General features: G+C 45.3%; 1 protein-coding gene across 1 annotated transcript in view; it reads left to right on the top strand.

Annotated features, from left to right (window-relative positions):
* Positions 1–22,740, top strand: part of ano3 (anoctamin 3) — a 401,336-nt gene that overhangs the window by 813 nt on the left and 377,783 nt on the right. The gene's annotated exons all lie outside the window — the stretch shown is intronic.

Below are 22,740 nucleotides of genomic sequence, written 5' to 3'. Positions count from 1 at the left end.
CTATACTATTTAGGGCTGAAATAGCTAGAAGGACTGTGGTGTAATATAATTGGTTGTGTTGTACTTTGGAGCCGTAACGTGTTCTCTGCTGCCGTTGATCACTCAGTTAAAAGTGTTAAGTCAATTTGATTTCTTTTTTAAATTATCGCCTTCTGTCTCATTTGTATCAGTCGGCAGTGGTAGAATGCACTCGCTACAAGAGGAGCAATATATGGAACTCATGATTGATGTAATCTCGTTATATAAATCAGAAATGAAAGCCCATGTCTACGAACCTTACCCTACTTTATCTGACTATAATTTGATGCTGCACTGTGGTTTCAGCTGTCTAACCTTTGAAGTTTTTAGTAAAATGCATCATTGTAAGTATATCTCATTAATAGTGTCTTATGTTTCACAATACATGTGTGTGTGTGTATTATTTATATATATATATCACACACACAGTTAAGGAATAATATACATTATGTGCTATTTTGTGTTGGTGCATTTAGTAACTCATTTTGTTTTATAAGATTTAATGTGCCTTAATCAACAGGACATATATTATGCTAACTTTTTTAGCTTTACTTTCATTGCCAGTTTTTTCCTCTTCCCTCTCCTCTTTCGATAAAATTGAAGCCTTGCTATGTGTTTGCACAGACGCCAGACACCTTCCAGCACCTCACGCGAGTTGTCATTATGCACGTGTGAGGCTTGGCGATGAGTGTTGACAGGGTATTCAACCATGGGGTACACCACAACCAGTGTTCCCCCTAAGTTCCCCCTAAGTTGCGCAGGCCGCTCACCAGCTGCTGCCGCTGGAAGATACCGCACAGCAAATTTAAAGGGACCGCGCATTTAGACAGCAAATAAGAGGGAAGATTGACCACACCTCAGTCTAATCTAGTCCTCGTGTTGGTCATGTGCACTTCCAACAGAGGTCACGGCATGGTGATCAGGGGGAGCAAACCCTGGCTGGTTTCCCCACCACTAACCCAAGGGCACTAAGGAAAGTAGCCTCCCAGTCAAGATCAGTTAACCCAACACAGATCCAGGATTGAACCTGACACCCCCCTGGGCTCAGCTACTTTTTTTTTTAAAACTTTCTGAGCCTCTGGAACTGAGGCGAGGGGCCCGTAACTTTTTATATGTACGATACACTGCTTGAGGAATCCCGGCTCTTTTAGTTTAGCACACCTAGTACAAGCTAATTATAACCATGACTTAAAGTTCAACATCTTGAATTACAAAGCACCTATTGAATTCAGTTGTTGCGCTCTGCTACCAATGCTTATGTTTCACATCATTAATGTATTATCATTGTAGTATCCATCACTCCTCAAGGCAGTTTGCCAGATCTAATTCTCAGAAAGCATACCCCATATATTCTTGTTTGATCTTGCTATTTGGTGGATATGGGGTAAATTAACATAACATTTTATTAAAAATGCTCAACTCTGAGATTTTTTACACCTCCCCAAATTGCAGCTTTTATGATTCTTGATCATTTGGGATGCTCTTCAGTCAGGCTTTGCCTCTTCAACTGTCCGCCTATATTTTCTTTGTTCACAACCAATTTTGACTGTGCTATTTCAATTGCGCTGTTGTGATTATGTGAATGGCTGTTAGCCCGAAAGTAACAAGCCATGCTGTCAGCCGTTTCCTGTTTCCCTGGTAAATTTAAACCTGATGCTAATCTCCATTATTTGAGAGATCAGACAATTAAAAACCAGCTTCAGTTCACGTAAAATTGGCTGGTGTAACTAGATTTGTATGTCACAGGACTGACTGATTATTGACTGTAGTATGTGACCCCAAGTTTTAAGTAACAGTGCATTTCTGAATGTTTGAGTTAGCAGGGTATTCAGGAGATGTGGCATTGCGGCAATAGTGTGTTCCCTGAATAACAACATTACATTTTCATTGCAGCAGTGCTTTCAGTTTTTTGCCTGGATTCTGACCAATAATTCTGCATGCCTTGAGCCATCTTCCTCTACATCATCATGCATGTACAACAGTGAAAATACAATGGTAGTTTGGAAATGTTGGCATTTCTCTGCTATTTTGCTAAATAGTAAAGAAATGCAATCTTTGATACTACCCATTCTTCCTGTTGTTCACATCCTGCTCCCTCTGTAGGCACTTCCACTTTCAGAATATTCCTACTTGCTTGCCAGACCCTTGCACATTCCTTGAAGTCCTTGATAAATCAAGTTGTACATGGTCTTTATAAGCGGGACCAGAACAACAAACTTTATAACTTGGACTATACGAAATCCATTGAAGGGCATGTACAGTTTCTCATACATAGCACACTGCCCAGGCTGCCCATTTCCTAAATCGAGTAAATTATACATTAACAGGAAGTTCTCCTTTATTTCCTTTGCATATTTATTAAACCTGAGTGATTTCAAAATTGCACACAATACCAAATCGATGCACTTGAGATCCGTGGAGTCTTTTGAGCAGGAATAGTTTTCATAACTTCCAGAATGCTTTGTCTGCATACAGGAAACAAATCAGGACTAAACCTTTAATCATTTGATTCTTCAACTAATAGAGACCCCACTTGAGAATTTGTTATGAGATCACTTGGACATCTTAAAATAATAGTCCTTGATCAAAGAAAGAATACTAGAAAAGAATAAGTGATTAAGCTTTAGGTCCTTGTTTGTTGAATGAAGATTTTTTTTAATATTCGCTTATGGGATCAGGGCGTTGCTGGTAAGGTCAGCATTTATTGCCCATCCCTAGTTGCCCTTGAGAAGGTGGTGGTGAGCCACCTTCTTGAACCGCTGCAGTCTGTACGGTGAAGGTACTCCCACAGTGCTGTTAGGTAGGGAGTTCCAGGATTTTGACCCAGCGACGATGAAGGATCAGCGATATACTTCTAAGTCAGGATGGTGTGTGACTTGTAGGGAAACTTGGAGGTGGTGGTGCTCCCATGCGCCTGCTGCCCTTGTCCTTCTAGGTGGAAGAGGTCACGGGTTTGGGAGGTGCTGTCGAAGAAACCTTGGCGAGTTGCTGCAGTGCATCTTGTAGCTGGTACACACTGCAGCCACGGTGCACCGGTGGTGGAGGGAGTGAATGTTTAAGGTGGTGGATGGGGTGCCAGTCAAGTGGGCTGTTTTGTCCTGGATGGTGTCGAGCTTCTTGAGTGTTGTTGCAGCTGCACTCATCCAGGCAAGTCTTCACATATAAGTCAAACCTTCGGCTTTGGGTTGCCTATATGTGACATTTGCACGGACAGGAACATGGTATTCCATGTGTGGACTTTTAGAATTTGGTAACTAACCATCAGTTTGTACAGGATATCTCCATGTCAAAGAATGAGGAGAACAACAACAACTTGCATTGATATAGCACCTTTAACATGGTAAAACATCCTGTTTGCCTGCTTAGGTGGACAGAAAAGATCCTATGGCACCATTCAAAGAGCAGGGGAGCTCTTCCGGTGTCTTGGTCAACATGTATCCCTCAACCAACACCACTTAAACAGATTATCTGGTCATTTATTTAATCGCTGTCTGTTGGACCCTGCAGAGTGTAAATTGGCTGCCATATTTGCCTGCATTACAACAGTGATTGCTCTTCAGATGTTTTGGCTAAGAAGCACCTTGGGCCATCCTGAGGACATGAACAGTTCTTTCTTTCTTCCCTGTTTTGCTCTCCAGTGAAACAAAGCAAAGCAAACAATGGAGCAGGGATAGCCCAGGATTTATAGAGCACGTAAAAAAGCTCTATTTAAAGTTCTGGGGAAATACCCGGTCTTTCTGTTCAACTGCCTGCTGTGACATGATTGATATCGGCAGCTAATCTTGAAAGAAGTTGTGAGAGCACATCCAGTCTTAACAATCCATGCAGCGACATGTTCTAACATTACTGGGAGTGTTCTTCAAGCAAGAGTGTTTGGAACTGTGGTCCAAACTTTGGAAATATTAGTAAATGAGCAACGCTGACACTATTTATTTGATCTGCAAATAAACTCTGTGCATCTTTATTCTTGTTGTCAGCTTGTAATTTTGAGATTTGGATATGGAAATCTATATAAAGGTAACACTAAACTAATAAGCACAATATAATCAATGGCTCGTCAAAAATCTGTCACAGATTATCTGTATGTATTTTTCATTTTGATGAATCTTACATAATATGTTGTTATAACTAAGAAGAGAATGCGTGTGGTGCATGTAAATTAGAAAGTGTTACAGTTCCAAATTAAACATATGGGAATTACCTGCTTCGTTACATTTTGATGAAAGGCATTAATATCATCTGACATTTTTGTGATGCATATTATCAAGGGATTACTTTCAAGACTCTCAACATCACAATGGGTTTGATTCTTTGTGGTAGTTCTAAACTTCATTTACAACATGTCTTGTAATAGAAAAGCATTTTAGGGGCATCTCCAAAAAAAAAATGGCATTTTAGATTTTTGTGTTGGTATATTTGCAATGAGATGAAAAAAAATTGCTTTGTTCAACAAAAACATCTTTTATAACTACTTTAAATTCATTTTAAATCACCATGAAAAGATATTTGTCTCCAATACACACACAGACCACAGGATACACTGTCCTCTCTTAAGATACAGTAATGTGTTGATGTACAAGGGTGACGTATCTGCTGGTCATCTATGACAGTGGTTCTCAAACTTTTTTCGTTGAATGACCCCTTTTCAAATGGATTCGTAATCACAGACCCCCCATCTAAATTATAATACGATATAATACTCTTAATATGAAAGTGCTGCATGTTAAGAGTGTTTTAATAATGCTTTTAAGAAAACGGTACTTACTTAACGATATCAGTGAGATGGGTGTGCCACACCATCATTGATCAACTTTTTGGCAGCCATCATCAGCCTTGGTAACTGCAGGTCTACCTGGCGATCTTTGTGCCACTCTCAGTGCTCCTCCATGAGCACTGTAACATTTGCATATTGAATTATCATTGGCCCGCAGGCATCTGTAAGGAATACCTATTATATTCACATGGTGAGTTGTCATTGGCCTGCAGGCATCTGTAAGGACTGCTATTGTTTTGGAAGACCCAGGGTCCTAACTCCATCATGTCCCCACTGTGCTGTATGAGTAAGTACACAGACCTGATGCTTCATAAAAGAGTTTCAACTGTAAGACTCCGTTGTCCTGCAATTTATTATTTTTGTACAAAGTGTGCAAAACAAGACATGGGCCCCGATTTTCTGCCAGCCATCGGGCGGCTTTCCAGGCGGCAGGGGGCCGAAAATCGCCAAAAATGTGGGTCGCGACCCCCCCCCCGCCTGATTCCCCGCCCCGTCCGAATTTCGGACTGCCGTTTCCCCGCGGCCCGAATCAGTCCCGCCCGCCGCTGGCGGGACTGGCCGTCGGAACACTAATAAGCAATTATTACCTTGTTTAAGTCGATTTTCAGGGGCCGTTGCGATTTTGGGGCTTTCCCCACATCAAACACGCCTGCGGGGAACCCCGCTGTTGAAACCTGGCGTGAAGCTTGCCGGCTTGCTTGCTGTCAGCTGCAGGTCATTCGGAAAAGCTGCGATTTAAAGGGACAGCACTTGTTTGTTGAAGGACCTTGTTGCTGAAGGCTTGGGGCTACATCTTCAAGGCTTAGGCACAGCTGTGGAAGGTTGGAGCCTCACAAACTTCTCCAAAGTGATCTCCTGGGAAGCCCCTCTCGCCACCCTCACTCAGCGTTTCCTCAGCGGAAGCATCTACGAGAAGCATGGGACGCCTTTTTTTCCTTCCCTTCTTGCCATTGGAGGATCTCCAGCAGCAGAGGCGGCAGCAGCAGAACCAGGAACAGCATGATGAGCACCAGGCTGCTGCTCACTCACCTGAAGCTGCACAGGCCAGAAGGGGCCAGCGCTTGGAAGTGGTTTGAGAGCACCTTGCTGCGTTTTAGGGGGCCATGGGGACCTGTTTCTGCACTGGCAGTCCTACTCAGAAGGACTTCCATGAACATCTGGTTTCTCTGTTCAATAGATGGCCAACGCTCCTCAAGAGATGTCATTCTCTTATGAGCACTCACCATGTTTTCCGTACCCTGGCGAGTTATCTCCTCCATGGAGGTTGCCAACCTTTCCATGGTGATGCGTTCATGCGCCAATGACTCCACAAAGGCTCTGCTCATGGTCGCTATGGACTCCTCCATTCGCTCCACACTCGCAGCGACCCTGGAGACAAAACCTGCCAGAGACTCCTGCATCTGTGCATGGAGATCCATCACCTCTTGCGGATGGACCCAGAGGCAGAGGGTCGACATGCAGCGCAGCTGAGCTGAGCTGGCAGAGTCCTGCGCCCGCCGACGAGGACTCTCCACTGCTGTCCCTGTCTCCAGAATCTGCTGAGGCTCACTTGTGAGCTATGAAACACCAGGTGACAACACTACTCTATGTCCCGAAGGTCCACCCGAGATGTGAGTGTCTGTGCTGGTGCTGGGTGCGCTTACTTCTGCTGACGCTGCACCCTCAGAGGTTGGAGCTTCCTCTGAGGAGTCTGGCTACACAGCCTCTTCCTCCTCCACAGTGAGGACGGGGGCTCTGGATGGTACTGTGGGGGAGTAAAGGAAGGAGTTAGAGATGTGATGCCAAGGTGACATGCACATTCGAGTTGACATCTGCTGACACCTGCATCCATGCAGCCTTGGCCTCAGTGGGAAGCCTCTTCCTGCCTGACCTAGGGAAGAGGACCTCCCTTTGGGCCCTAACCCCATCCAATAATGCCTGCAGTGAAGCTTCGTCGAATTTGGAGGCAGCTCGGGGTCTGGCACTGGCCACAACTGCTGCAGGCTCCTCTGCCATCCTGTATGGTTCGTTTGGAAGCCTTCAGAGGATGTAGTGCTTGCTATGGACCTTGACAGCACCACGAATGATGACATCATACTGTGGGGCTTTCTGACTAGAAATGGACAATTAGCAAGGCTGCCCACATGCTGGGACTTAATTGGCCACTTGAGGGAAAATTGCATGGAGCTGGCTGACACATTTTTTGTGTGTCAGAAGCCCACATTCGGGGGAATCCGACCATTTCCCACACAAGCCACAAAATCGGGCCCATGGTGTCAGAACAGGGATTTGAAATGGACATCGTTGGAGCTCCCTTACCTCGAATGAATTGGGAATCTTTGAACTTACCTGGAGAATGGTACAAGTTCAAGCAACACGTGGAGTTGATGTTTTCGGGTCCGCTGAAAAGCAAAGGGGAGGAAGAAAGATGCAGCTACCTACTCCTGTGGATCGGAGAAAAAGGGAGAGACATTTTTAACACATGGTCTCTCACCGCGGATGAAGCAAAGATACTGAAAAGTTATTTTGACCATTTTGAAGCATATGTGATGCCCAAGACAAATACAATATTCGCTAGGTACAAGTTTCAGGAGAAAGTACAAGGAGCTAGTGAGTTGTTTGAACAGTTCGTGACTGAGTTAATACTGCTGGTAAAAGACTGTGCATATGCAGATAAAGATGAGATGGTCAGAGACCGCATCGTGTTTGGAATACATTCAGCTAAAGTGAGAGAGAAACTTTTGAATGATGAGTCCGGGCTAACGCTGAACAAAGCTATGGACATAGCTAGATCGCACGAGATAGCCCAAGCACAGTTGAAAACCATAACCGGCGCCACGAACAGCTCGTGTGAACAGACAGTGCACGCAGTTAATAGACACACACCAAAGAACACTGCCCAGAGAGCGTGTTTCAGAACAGAAAGAACAGAGAGAGTTCTAAAAATGGGCGAGACAGACATAAAACGCTTCAAAAACTGTGGATATTGTGGAAACAAGATGTATGGAGAAAAGGTGCAATGCCCCGCCAAAGGAAGGCAATGTGGTAAACAGAACCACTTTGCTAAAGTTTACAAGACTGTTTTTGGAAAAACAGTACACACAGTGAGTGACAGCCAAATGCCAGATAGAGAGCCAAATGCAGAGGAACTGTTTATTGATTCTGTGTCACAGAAAAAACAGATTTCAGGGACTGAGCAAGCCTATGCCGATATTGAGATAGGAAAACAGGGCAAAGAACTTAAGTTTAAACTAGACACTGGATCTCAGGTTAATGTGTAATTCCTCTGAGTGAGTATCACAGCTTGAAGGATGAGTGTGAGCTACAGCCCACCTCACGCAGACTGACCGGCTATGGGGGTGAGCAGCTCATTGTAAAAGGCACATGCGTGATGAAATGCAAGTACAAAGAAAGCGACATGATGCTGGACTTTTACATTGTTGACACTCAAGCACCTCCAGTGCTAGGTCTAAAGGCATGTTTGGACATGGACCTCGTCAAGCTAGTGCTATCATTGACAGCACCAGTTGAGAAGCAGACAGTCATGGAGGAGTTTGCTGACGTTTTCAAAGGAATCGGACTATTCCCAGGTGAATGCACTATTCACCTTGACCCAGCAGCAACCCCTGTGGTTTGCCCACCGAGAAGGAAACCCCTTGATCTACGTAGTCGCCTGAAGGAGGAGCTGCAGAGCATGGAGAATACAGGAATCATCGTCCAGGAAACAGAACCGACAGAGTGGGTCAACGCGTTAGTAGTGGTTGAGAAACCACGTACAGGCAAGCTCGGAGTCTGTCTCGACCCCAGAGATTTGAACAAGGCTATCAAACACCCTCTACCTACGCTAGATGACATCACACCCAAGCTAATGGGAGCACGTTACTTCAGTGTAATGGACGCACGATCAGGATACTGGACTATCAAGCTCAAGGAAGAGTCATCTAAGCTAACAATGTTCAACACACTATTTGGACGCTACTGATTTCTGCGTTTACCATTTGGTCTTATCTCAGCTCAGGATGAATTCCAGCGGAAGATCGACGAAACCTGTGAAGGCCTCGACGGAGTAGTCACGATCGTAGATGGCATCCTCATCTATGGCAGGAATAGAGAGGAACATGACAGGAACCTCCGTGCGATGCTGCAAAGATCACGGGCGAAAGGTATCCGGCTCAACCCCGAGAAAAGCATAATCGGATCCACCGAGATCAGTTATTTTGGGCATCGCCTCTCAACTGATGGCATTAAGCCGGATCCAGAGAAAATCTCCACCATCAAGAAGATGGAGCCACCGAAGAACCGCGCAGAGCTAGAGACAGTACTAGGCATGGTTAACTACTTAGCCAAGTTTGCCCCGAGCCTCTAAGAAATCAACGCACCCATGCGTCAGTTGCTCAAACAATCCAATGAGTTCCTGTGGGACAAACAACATGACACAGCATTTCAGAAAATGAAAGACCTAATCACCAGAGAACCAGGACCAGTTCTTGCCTACTTCGACCCCAACAAAGAGCTCAGACTACAAGTGACGCGTCAAAGTACGGACTAGGTGCAGTATTACTGCAAGAAGGAAAGCCCATTGGCTACGCTTCCAGATCTCTCTCAGACAGTGAAATCAACTATGCTCAAATCGAGAAAGAGCTATATGCAATTCTGTTCGGATGTAAGCGTTTCCACCAATACGTCTATGGCCGACAAGTCATTGTGGAATCCGACCACAAGCCCCTCGAGTCAATCATGAGGAAACCCCTAGCCGCAGCCCCACCAAGGCTACAGAGAATGATCCTTCAGCTACAGAAGTACGACTTCACAATCATTCACCATCCAGGCAAAGACATTCCTGTCGCAGACAAGCTCTCCAGAAAGTCTCTTAGCTACCAGGACAGCAGCCTCAGTGAAGGCATGGATGTGTAGGTGCACACACTGTACAACAGCTTACCTGTGAGTGACTCAAAACTGAAGGAGATCCGAGCAGAAACAGAGAAAGATGCACAACTCACACTGCTGAGCAAAGTCATACACGAAGGATGGCCTGAGGAAAGGAGGAAATGCCCTCAGAGCATATCTGAATTCTGGAACCACAGAGACGAACTGTCACAAATCAACAGAATCGTCTTCAAAGGGGAGAAAATCATCATTCCTACCAGCCTCAGAGAAGAGATGTTGACAAAAATTCATGCTGGACATATTGGCATGGAAAAATGCAAACAAAGAGCAGGTGACATTATGTTTTGGCCCATAATGTGCAAACACATTGAGGACATTGTCGGAAAATGTTCAATTTGTCTAGAACGCCGCCCATCAAATGTCAAAGAGCCCATGATACCTCACCGTATCCCAGACAGGCCCTGGCAGGTCGTGGCAACGGATCTGTTCACATGGAACAACGAGGACTACATTGTGACTGTTGATTACTACAGCAGATTTTTTGAACTGGACAAGCTTCACAGCACCACATCTGCAGCTGTGATCCACAAGCTAAAGGCAGCCTTTGCCAGGCATGGCATGGTAGAGACTTTAGTCTCAGACAATGGCCTCCAATACAAATCAAAAGAGTTCGAGTCGTTTGCCAAGGCATGGGATTTCACACATGTCACATCAAGCCCACATTACCCTCAAAGTAATTGCCTTGCTGAAAAAACTGTCCAGATTGCAAAAACACTCATGGACAAAGCCAAAGCGGACAAAAGAGACCCCTACATCAGTCTCCTTGAGTACCGCAACACTCCGGTTGACAACTTCAAGTCACCAGCACAGCTGTTGATGAGCCGCAGACTTCGCTCAATCCTTCCAAGCACCAACCAGCAGCTGCAGCCAGAGGTCGTCAGCTGCAAGCAAGTGTATGCAAAATGTGTACAGAGACAGCAACACAAAAAGAGATACTATGACAGGTCAGCTAGACTACTGCCGCCGTTGCACAATGGAGAATCCGTCAGAATCCAGGAGCATGACTACTGGAAGCCAGCAGTCGTCATCCAGCCAGCTGACACAGCGATTGTATCACGTCCGCACCCCAGAAGGACAGGTGTACCGCCGCAATCGCAGGCACCTCCTGAACACCAAGGAACAACACCGTCATTCCGACGAGAGGATCAGTTCAACAGTGTGATGAACAGAGCAATACACAAAACACATCATACTTACCTGAACCTAAACCTGAACCTGATTTGTTGACCAATTCAGGAGCATGCTCAGTTCCATACCACACAAGGTCAGGACGAGAGGTCAAGCCTAGAGTTATCCTTGACTTGTGAACTGTCAAAGGATGTAGGCGGATTGCTACCCTAAAAAAATATACTGTACATCGTTATTGAAACGTTGAGATGTTTTCAGCGCTAGTTAAATGCTGAGTTTACTTATATGTTTATGCTACCCATTAGGTAGAAGAAAGGTTTAAAAGTAATGCATAACATTTTTCTTTTAAAAGAAAGGGGATGTAATATTTGCATATTGATTTATCATTGGCCCGCAGGCATCTGTAAGGAATACCTATTATATTCACGTGATCACATGCTGAGTTGTCATTGGCCTGCAGGCATCTGTAAGGACTGCTATTGTTTTGGAAGACCCAGGGTCCTAACTCCATCTTGTCCACACGGTGCTGTATGAGAAAGCTCACAGACCTGATGCTTCATAAAAGAGTTTAAACTGTAATACTCCGTTGTCCTGCAATTTATTAGTTTTGTACTAAGTGTGCAAAACAAGACAAGCACCTCCCTCCGAGGTGAGACAGCCAGCCCACTCTGCGCTGCACTTGTGGTGGCCGCACTCTACTCCCAGCTCGCACCAAGTCTGTCTCCGGCCGCCGCTCATTCGCATACTCTTGACCACGGCATCCCCCCATAAGGCCGGCCTTGTTTGGTACTCACATTATTTCGCGGACCCCCGGAAAGTCTCTAACGACCCCCAGGGGCCCGCGGATCCCAATTTGGGAACCACTGATCTATGAAACTAATTTGCTCTTAGTGGGTGCAGATCTGTGTTAGAAATTTGCCGACAGTTCAGTACAAACGCAGGGTGGGGGGGTTTTGAAAAGTACTTTAGGAGGGCAACAAGTCCTCAGTTCGGGGAGGGTTAATGGCTGTTATTTTTTAAACAGTTTAAAAATGGACATTCATTTGTGATGGAAAATGGCCTTTTTTTTTAAGTAATTTTTTTTAGGAAATATATAGATCCCAACTACAATCAGACGAAAGGTCCTGATTTAAAAGCTTTCAGGAGGGCCTGCTTTTTGGAAATAATACTGAGCTCCCAAACTGTTAAGTACTTCATAAGTCCTGATTGCTTGAACTTTAAGTCGGCCTCAGTTTCTTCAGATCTTTTTAGAAGGCCCTAATTTTAAAAAGTACAAAAGGCCTGATTTTTTTAAATTATCGAGCATCAATTTTATTAAAAGAGTAGGAGGTAAGAATGTCTCTTGTTTCAGAAGGAGTTGTACCTTTAATGAACCAGTATACTTTTGCAGTTTAGACCTTGACATACAGTAGTTAGTAAGTCACATAACATTACCTCTTAGGATGTCACTTAACATTATCTCACAGTGCTACTTGCAAATGCAATTTCAATGAGTAATTGTGATCCAGCTATGGATTTTGATGCACTATATGGGGATGTACATTCTGATGTGAATTACACACACACACACATACACACACACATATACACACGCACACACATGCACACTGGTGAATCATACAGATGTTAAAAATCACATGGTACTGGGAGTTCTGAGTCTGTTTAACATTGCTTTCCCAACCAACACACTATAATACAGATTACCTGCTCATTCATCTCATTTCCTGGGACCTTGCTACATGCAAAATAGCTTCCGTGTTTGCCCACATAACAATTGTCATTTCACTTCAAAGTACAGGAAACTCTCTCTTAACCGGCAAAATTCAGGAGTAGGTTCAGGTAATTTTACTATATATTAGTGGCCGTGTAACCGGGGTTCCTGGATCTGTGGCCGTGTAACTGGGGTACCTGCACCTGTGGCCGTGCAACAGGGACTCCTGGATCTGTGGCCGTGTAACCGGGACTCCTGCCTGCACAAGTGTCGTGTAACGGGAGCTCCTGCACCTGTGGCCGTGTATGGGGCTCTCGTACCTTGATAAGTATACCTCTCTGTAATCCGGACTTTTTGATCAACCGGCACCACGCCGGTCCTGTTGGTGCCAAATAAAAAAGAGTTTCCTGTAATTTATTTAAGTGCTTATTGATGTTCCTAAGGGATATGATGAGGTACAATGCAAATACAATTCTTGTTTTCTTTCATTAAAGATAGTACTCCTTTAAGTTACATTCAATAATTTTATTAAAAAGAAAATTAAACCAGCAATATTGGGGCCAACTTCAACTGCATCATGATTCAATTTGAGCAAAGAAATTTGGCTGTCATTAGGTTAAAAATCAATCCTTTCGACTTGTTAAAATTGTACAACATATAAAATTAGAAGCATGAATTTTCTTCTAGACACTGATCATGCAAGGGTAGGTAAAGCTAGGCGTGCGACTACAATCAGGAAAGTAAGTAGCCATTTCCACAAGGCAGATCTGGAAGAACATAGATCAAATGCAAAAGAAAGTGACCCTGCTCCAACATGTCTTTCCACACATGCCCCACTCCCCACATATAAGCACCCCGTACATCTTCATTTCCCTCACCAGGTATCCTTGTTGAGGACTTGACCAGGTGAGGCTTTCAGCTTCGTGCTGCATTACCGATAGTTTTGGCTGTACCCCCACAAACTCACTAAACACTGGACTCAGATCGCCCAAATTAACTTCATTCAGCGTTCTTGTAACCGACAGGTAGCTTTTCGCACATTAGTCTGAGTTGAATTTGAACCCAGACCTCGGAGATTAAAGGCTAATGTTCTAACTCAATGCAGCACAAAGTCACCTTGTTCACTTAGCATTCTTTGTACAACTAGTTAGGTCCTGTTAGAATATGATTCCCAAGCTGGGCATTCATAGCAGCTGATTCAGAACACAACAATGCTAAAACAATTTTATTCAGTTGTGTGAGAGAGAATTATTCAGCACTGAATGAATAGTGAATTCTTTGATGAAATTATTTTGATGAGGCTACATGTCACAATTTTACTAAAGTAAGCTTAATATAAATAATAATGGCCATTAAAAAGCCATAGGCATACATTAACAATTTAAGAAAACATATTTAATGTGCTTTACGTGACGACTTATATACCATGGACTGCAGTGTATGAACATCTATATCACATGGCACGTCTGTGCTACCACTTTTCTTACTTGAATGACTACAACTAAACTATTCTCGTGCTACAGAAAATTGGACTCAAACTAAACTCATAATGAGCTCAGTCCGCAAGCTTCTGGTCGCCTGTCACGTTAATTCTCCCCTCCACTCCCACTCTGATCTCTCCGTCCTCGGCCTCTTGCACTGTTCCAACGAAGCTCAACGTAAGGTTTTGCCAGGACCAATGTGCCAGCGGTGCACAGGCAAACGCCTACTGTCGAAAGCACTCGCTGGGTCAATTCTCTTAACTCTGGCTATGGGCAGAGCCAAGATGGCATAGAGGCAAAACGCACTTTCACTGTTAACAGTCTACAGGGACCTTCCTCCGCATTCTCACGTGGCATTGCGGAAACCCCTGCCTTAAACGTGTGACTTTATGCTAAACTCTGTGCAGATGCTCCATTGTCACCAGATCTGCCCCACAGTAGAAAATGGACTGATTCAGAGGTAAGGGATCCAGCATGTATTTTGGAATCATTTCCATTGAGAGGAATTTTCAAATATAAAAAGGAAATTAAGTACTTATGTGCTTTAAAAATAATGGATTTACTTGGTCTAACCTGCACTCGTTCCAAGCTTTTTTTTCACATTTACCTTTGCTATTACCAAAAGTGCAAGCACCTCTTGGAAATCAGAGTGCACAGAGAATTACATTACACAACATTTCAGAACAAGCAACAGTACCGACTACGCTGTGAGAATCACTCAGATTTGGTGAATCATAATCAAAATACGTTAATACAAAGAAATAAAGATTCTACTTTTGGCATACGTTTATGTCTGTTAGTTTTTTAAGCGCCACAAAATAACGAGTGAGTGAAAGTTCTGGAAGGAGTTGCTGGCCTCACGCCTGAGAAAGGATATTTGGGGCGAGCACTGTTCACGTGAGTGCAAGGACAATGCTAAATTCGTGCAGGGTGCTTGTTATAATGAGTCAGGCGTTTAGTCAATTATGAGGATCTCATCCAAGTTATTACGTTGTGGCTGCTGTATCCCATCGAGGACTTCAACCGTAATGATGAATCAGCTGTGCATTAAAGCATCAGCGACTAGAATGGCACACGCCAGAGGTGCGGTCTTGCTATACGTAGGGCCATGTACCTACTTTGGCACATCATAGTAGCACGTAGGATTGGAATTCATCAACCTTTTTTGCCCCACCAATGATCTTTCATTTGCTGCAACTTAGCTTGGGCCAGAATTTGAGGTCAAAAATAACAGTGAGGCTCATGGACCTCGCCGTTATTTATGCGCAAATGCTACAGCAACTTCAGGCAAAGGGCAGCTGCGAGGTTAAACGCAAATATCCAAAAGATGCTGTCCGAGTTGTGTTTCGCGAAAACGGCGTCTCACTGTCTGCCTCACCGTTGAAATGCATTAACTGGCGTGAAGTTGTTGTATTTTTCCGGTAGATACGAACTAAACTCGCCATAGAAAATTAAGTCTTGTCATTTCAAGCACAAGTACATATACATTTAACGATGTGTTACGTGTTAATTACTGCCAATGACCTTCTGGCACTAAAAATTAACTATTAGAAGTATGGAGTCTCATTCCTTAACATATTAATTGTTATTGGAGATTTTAAAGATGTAAAGTTAAATATAACTCTTACTTTTCCTTTCTGACTCTTTTTCGCTCTCTCTCTCTTAATCCAATCTTTCTTTCCCTCTCTTTATTTCTCTTTCTGTACCTGATTTGACATTGAATTTACCCACTCTAATTCACCCTCCTTCTCAGTCCTTGCGCTATTTATTTCTCAATCCTTCATAGAAACAAAGAAACATAGAAGATAGGAGCAGGAGTAGGCCATTCGGCCCCTCGAGCCTGCTCCACCATTCAATGCGATCATGGCTGATCATCCAAATTCAGTACCCGGCCCCTGCTTTCTCCCCATACCCCTTGATCCCTTTAGCCTTAAGAAATATATCCAACTCCTTCATGAATATATTTAATGTATTGGCCTCTACTGCCTTCTGTGGTAGAGAATTCCACAGGCTCACCACTCTCTGGGTGAAGAAATTCCTCCTAATTTCTGTCCTAAATGGCCTACCCCTTATCCTTAGACTGTGACCCCTGGTTCTGGACTCCCCGACCATCGGGAACATCCTTCCTGCATCTAGTCTGTCCAGTCCTGTCAGAATTTTATAAGTTTCAATGAGATCCCCTCTCATTCTTCTAAACTCCAGTGAGTACAAGCCCAATCGACCCAATCTCTCCTCATACGTCATTCCTGCCATCCCAGGTATCAGCCTGGTGAATCTTCGCTGAACTCCTTCCATGGCAAGAACATCCTTCCTCAGATAAGGCGACCAAAACTGCACACAATACTCAAGATGTGGTCTCAGCAAGACCCTGTACAACTGCAGCAAGACATTCTTGTTCCTGTACTCAAACCCTCTCGCTACAAAGGCCAACATGCCATTTGCCTTCTTAACCGCCTGCTGCACCTGCATGCTTACCTTCAGCGAATGGTGCACAAGGACACCCAGGTCTCGTTGCACTTCCCCTTCTCCCAATCTATTGCCAGTCAGATAATAATCTGCCTTCCTGTTTTTGCCACCAAAGTGGATAACCTCACATTTATCCACGTTCTATTGCATCTGCCATGCTTTTGCCCAATCACCCAACCTGTCCAAATCATCCTGGAGTTTCTCTGCATCCTCCTCACAGCACACACGCCCACCCTCACAGCACACACGGCCACCCTTCAATCTGATTGGTTGAGGAGATACGCAGTTGCTTGTCCTGTTCACTCGGGTCCCAGATGCCCGGTTTCCCTAGCTGCGACGTTATCAGCTCGCACTTTCAGCAACTTGCCATGCAAAAAACATACAAAAACCTAAACGTGCGAAGGGTAAGTCTAACTAACCGATAGATACCCAGCTACAGCAAAATCTGGGCCAAGACTTTTTTTTTGCGCCGTCCTTTCCTTGCAGCGAGCTGGGATCAGCAAATAGATTGTAACCCCACTGTTGCTCTTCAAATAATATTCTGATTGAGTCATCATTCTCATCAAACCACTCCATAAAACCTTATTGACTTTGGCATCATCTATTCAGTGATGTTGCTGCACAGCTCCTGTTTGGTGTTTGGAACTCCAGCTGCTTCACATCTTAGTGCGTAATGGGCTCCTAGGCAGTTCTGCAACTATGTGTGGCTGGATTACCAAAAGTAGTTGGAGTGTGTATTACATTCTGCTCGACACATAGCTTTGATAATGTTTGTATCCTGGAGGTCAAAGTTGTAATCAGTCAAAGGTTAGTTCTTAGACTGAGGATGCATCCAGGAATGCTTTATGCTTTTCTGGCTGACTGGTGGCCGACTACGCTGGTGATGAGAACCTCACGATCAATACATTTCATCATAAGAAGACCACAAATATTAAAGCCAGATGTAATGCGCTGTAAGTAAGATAATTTTATCGCGAGAAGCCTGTGTTTTTCCAGGCATTTTTCAGCTTCTATTTTATTGTTAAAACTAGGAGAAAATCAGGGGAAAGAAACTGGACACCCAAAAACTTAGGTAAATTCAGACAAAACCACTGAAACTCAAGAAAACAAACAAGAGACTTAAAAAAGTATCGTAAAAACAAACGACAAACCATAATTATTTACACAGGTCATATTTGCACTTTTATGAGGCTCAATGGCAGCTCTGACAAATTTATGCTCACAGGAAGGCTTAGAGACAGAGGCAACATGGAAAGCGAAGTCAAATTGGCAGAAACCTTGGGGGAAAAATTTGTTCTTGCCCGGAAAACAGTCGTTGTGCTCGCCAACCGCCATTAACAGCCGCCCGAAATGGCTGCCGTGCTAAACGAGGTAAATTTGTGTGGGGGGGCTGGGGACATGGTGGTAGGTGATGCAGCGCTAACCTTAGGTGCAACGCCACCCTGGTGGCATTGTACGAGGGATCCGGGACCAATTTGTAGTCCTGGGGCATCGTTGCTGCTTCCCCGAGTGTCTGTGTGCGAGGCTGTGAAGCTCGCAATGCATTGTGGGCCATGAGGATCTCTGAAGTTTAAGGGCACATTGAAGCAAGACAAAATAAAATGCACTGATTCAATATATTTTTCAGCCCTTTCTGTTTTTTAACAAATAATCAATATTTAAAACAAGTTCCAAATGTCAATATTTAGCACTTAAAGCTGAATTGCCTACCTGAACTAAACAAATGGGAAAACTGCCTTAGCACTAACACAAATGGCTCAGTAAGCTGGGGAACCAGCACCCAGGGTCTCGCACACAGCACTCCAGCTTTGTGTAGGGGGTCAACACTGCAAGACTAGCCCTCTACCCACAGGGGCCAGGAGGCCCTCCAGAAAGAACAATGTGGGAGTACATCACCGAGGCCGTCACTGCCAGCAGTGTCGCCCCCACCACCTGGCTCCAGTGCCCAAAGAAGCTTCATGACCTCAGACCACTGGTCAAGGTCAGTGAATGCACCTTCAAAAGATGTCACCTACCAACTGAACCACTAGCCTCACACACTGCTCAATGCACAACCCCAAATCACTCACCTACCAACAATCTGCACCAATGAGGCACATCTCCCATTCCTAGCATCACCTCACCCCCTTGGAGGAGACGGTGCAGGCCATTCTTAGCAGGGGCATGACTGAGTCCTTGGCCAGCGCCGGGGCTGAAAGGATACAAGATGCAGGTATCCTTGTACGTTATCCTCCTTCTGGCATGCACCTCTAGGCTTCCCGCTCTCCCATCAGCACAACTCCACCCTTGTGCCTTCCTCATTTCACACCCAGGAAAAGCATCATTCCCAGCCAGTGGGACCGCAGGTAGATGATTCCATCCCGGATATGCCAGCCACAAAGGGGCTGTCTAGGATGCATCCTTCCATCTGATTGCTGCTCTTCGGATTCCTCCTATTCAGCTTCCTCAACTTCTGCGTCTTCCTCTTCTACGCCTTCCTCTTCCCTCTGCAAGCGGACAATGTAAATGTGAAATTACAGCATAAAATGCTGCAAATACTCAGTTGGTCAGGCAGCATGTCGACCTAAGACGTGAACTCTGTTTTTCTCTCCACGAATGTTGCGTGATCTTCTGAATATCCGCAGCATGTTCTGTCTTCTTAAAGGCGTTCACTTGCCATCCGAGCCCTTGCAAGCATCCAGCAGCACTCCCAAAACACTTATTAAAAAAAACTTTTCACATCTATTGCAGCAAGCCACCATTTCAATAAAATTTTAAAAAACAGTCCAAACCCTTCCATTCAAACTTACCTGATGTGTGAGTCCCTTTAACAGCTGCAGATATCGCCCCGTCTGCATCTGTCAGCCTGCTTGCACTGCAGGTTAACCTGGTGTGCTTAGGACCCAGCGCTGAATTGAGCACTAGGGTCGAAGTTCGCGTAGGTGACGTTAAGTCACCATTGCACACCGACTAACGTCACCACGCCGCCATTTTCTTTGCAGAGCGCAAAGGTGGCGACCAATATGGCGGCCACCACCAGGACTGCCTCCAGCTGATCTTCATCTTCTTAGGCAGTCCCTCGCAATCGAAGATGACTTGCTTCCACATTAAAAATGAGTTCTCAGGTGACTGATAAGTCCAATGCAGGACCTACAGTTTCTGTCAAAGGTGGGGCAGACGGTGGTTGAAGGGGCGGGTGGGTGGGGTGCATGGGTTGACGCGTGCTCCTTCCGCTGTTTGCGCTTGGCTTCCACTTGCTCCCGGCGAAGAGACTCGAGGTATTCGGCGCCTTCTCAGATGCTTCTCCTCCACTTTGTACGGTCTTGGGCCACGGATTCCCAGGTGTCGATGGGGATGTTGCACTTTTTCAAGGAGGCTTTGAGGGTGTCCGTGAAGCATTTCCTCTGCCCACCCGGGGCTCTCTTGCCGTGTTGGAACTCCGAGTAGAGCGCTTGTTTTGGGAGTCTCGTATCGGGCATGCGGACGATGTGACCCGTCCATCGGAGCTGATTGAGTGTGGTCAAACCTTCGATGCTGGGGATGCTGGCCTGAGCGAGAACACTGACGTTGGTGCGCCTATCATGCCAATGGATTTGCAGGATCTTTCAGAGGCAGCGTTGGTGGTACCTCTCCAGTGCTTTGAGGTGCCTGCTGTACATGGTCCATGTCTCTGAGGCAGACAGGAGGGTGGGTATTACTAGTGCTCTGTAGACCGTGAGCTTGGTGCCGGGTTTGAGGTCCTGGTCTTCAAACACTCTCTTCCTCAGGCGACCGAAGGCTGCACTGACACACTGAAGGCAGTGTTGGACTTCGTCATTGATGTCTGCCCTTGTTAACAGTAGGCTCCCGAGGTATGGAAAGTCGTCCACGTTGTCCAAGGCCTTGTCATGGATTTTGATTATCGGGCAATACTGTGTGGCGGAGGCAGGTTGGTAGAGGACCTTTGTCTTACGGATGTTTAGTGTAAGGCCCATGCTCTCGTACACTTCGGTGAACGTGTTAACGATGGTTTGGAGTTCAATTTCCGAGTGTGCACAGACGCAAGCGTTATCTGCATACTGTAATTCGATGACAGAGGAAGGGACGACCTTGGATCTGGACTGGAGGCGGCGGAGGTTGAACAGTTTCCCGTTTGTTCTGTAAATTCGCTCCACTCCAGCGGGGAGCTTATTGAGGGTGAGATGGAGCATTGCCGCAAGGAAGATCGAGAAGAGCATTGGTGCGATGACACAGCCTTGCTTGACCCTGGTCCGTACATGAATTGGGTCTGTGGTGGAGCCATTGGTCAGGATCACGGCTTGCATGTCGTCGTGAAGCAGGTGGAAGATGGTGACAAACTTTTGAGGGCAGCCAAATTTGAGGAGGACACTCCATAATCCCTCAGGGTTGACAGTGTCAAAGGCCTTTGTGAGGTCAAAGAAGGCCATGTACAGCGGATGGTGCTGTTCCCTGCATTTCTCTTGTAATTGGCGCGTGGTGAAGAGTGATGCAAGAGTGGCGGCCGCCGTTTTTTCATGCATCACTGGCGCTACCAGGTGGCGGTAAGGGCATCAATTTCTCAGCCAAAAACTCTTAAAAATGTATTTTCCAGAAGAAAGTATGTCTGCCATCCAACGGTGAGCTAAATCAGGAAAAACACAGAAAAATATTCCGATTTATGTGCCTGATCACCCCATGCAGGCAGTCAATACAAGTAAAGGAGAGTAGAAATCACATGGGGGTTAGAGACCAACAATCGTGAACTGAATGGATAAACTTTGTCATATTGGTTGTGACTGTTTAGTTCTGTTTGTGGAATGTAATTTAAAATAACCAGCTCCTTTATTAAAAAAAAACTAACTGCACACTGCTATTTCTTTTGTGTGGTTAATAAGGCGCAGAGATGCAGACATATCACATCTGTGATGTGAACACGGCTACGTACTACATGCAGGAAACTTTTGGTTAACCGGAGGTTAAATGTCCGGAAAGCTCTATCCACCAGCAAAATTCAGGAGTTGGTTCAGATATGTTTTTTTACTTCTCGTTGCTTTTTTTCTCCAGTCGTGGCTCTGCAAGGTCTAGCTGAAGCTGTTGCTTAGCTACAGAGACGCTTGCAAGCTACGCCGACTGTTTTGAAGCTGTTGCTAAGCAACAGGGTTTGTTGCTTCACACGGAGCTCAGAAGCTCCGTATGTTTTAACATTAGCGCTGGTTTCTCTGGCAGTTTTGATTGGAATGGCAACAGCTCGGTCCCGTCAGTGCCGGATACCAGAAAGTTTCCTGTACCACATTCCGTATGTGCTGCTGTCATGGATATGACATACACACATCATAGGACCTGCTTTTAGACAGGAAATTAGCAGAATTTTTTCGGGAGGGTGGTGGAGGGTTGGAGGGAAGGTAAGCAACGTTTGGGAGGAATTTTTTAAAACTCTTTTTGTTCCCTGCCACAAACTCCATTCCCTGGCCACTGATTCCACTCCCCTCCCCGACCACTGTTTCCGGCTGAACCAGACTGTTTGCAACATCAGCGTCCTATTTGACCCCAATCTGAGCTTCCGACCCCATCAAAAAGACAGCTTACTTCCACCTCTATAACCCCACCCCTGCTTCAGCCCATCTGCTGCTCAAGCCTTCATCCATGCTTTTGTCACCTCCACTGTGCCAGTGTTCTGCTGGCTGGTTTCACATCCTCCACCCTGCATAGACTTGAGTTCATCCACCACTTTGCTGCCATATCATAACCCGCACCAAGTCTCATTCACCCAGCACCCCATGCTCGCTGACCTACATCCCAGTTCCCAGTCAACCAATGCCTCCAATTTCAAATTTTCATCTCATGTTCAAATCCCTTCATGGGCTAGACAGACTGGATGCAGGGAGGATGTTTCCCCTGGCTGGGGGGTGTCTAGAACGAGGGGTCACAGACTCAGGACATTTAGGACTGAGATGAGGAGAAATTTCTTCACTCAGAGGGTCGTGAACCTATGGAATTCTCAACCACAGACAGCTGTGGAGGCCAAGTTACTGAATATATTTAAGAAGGAGATAGATAGATTTATAGACACAAAAGGCATCAAGAGGTATGGGGAGAGAGCGGGAATATGGTATTGAGATGGAGGGTCAGCCATGATCATATTGAATGGCAGAGCAGGCTCAAAGGGCCGAATGGCCTACTCCTGCTCCTATTTTTCTATGTTTCTATGGCCTCACCTCTTCCTATCTCACTAACCTCCTCCATCCCTACAATCTTCCAAGAACTTTGCATTTCTCCAA

Source organism: Somniosus microcephalus, chromosome 15 (assembly GCF_052327205.1).
Source record: "Somniosus microcephalus isolate GS21.2 chromosome 15, FLI_Smic_1.0, whole genome shotgun sequence".
Taxonomy (NCBI): domain Eukaryota; kingdom Metazoa; phylum Chordata; class Chondrichthyes; order Squaliformes; family Somniosidae; genus Somniosus; species Somniosus microcephalus.
This window is presented reverse-complemented; position numbering and strand designations above follow the sequence as displayed.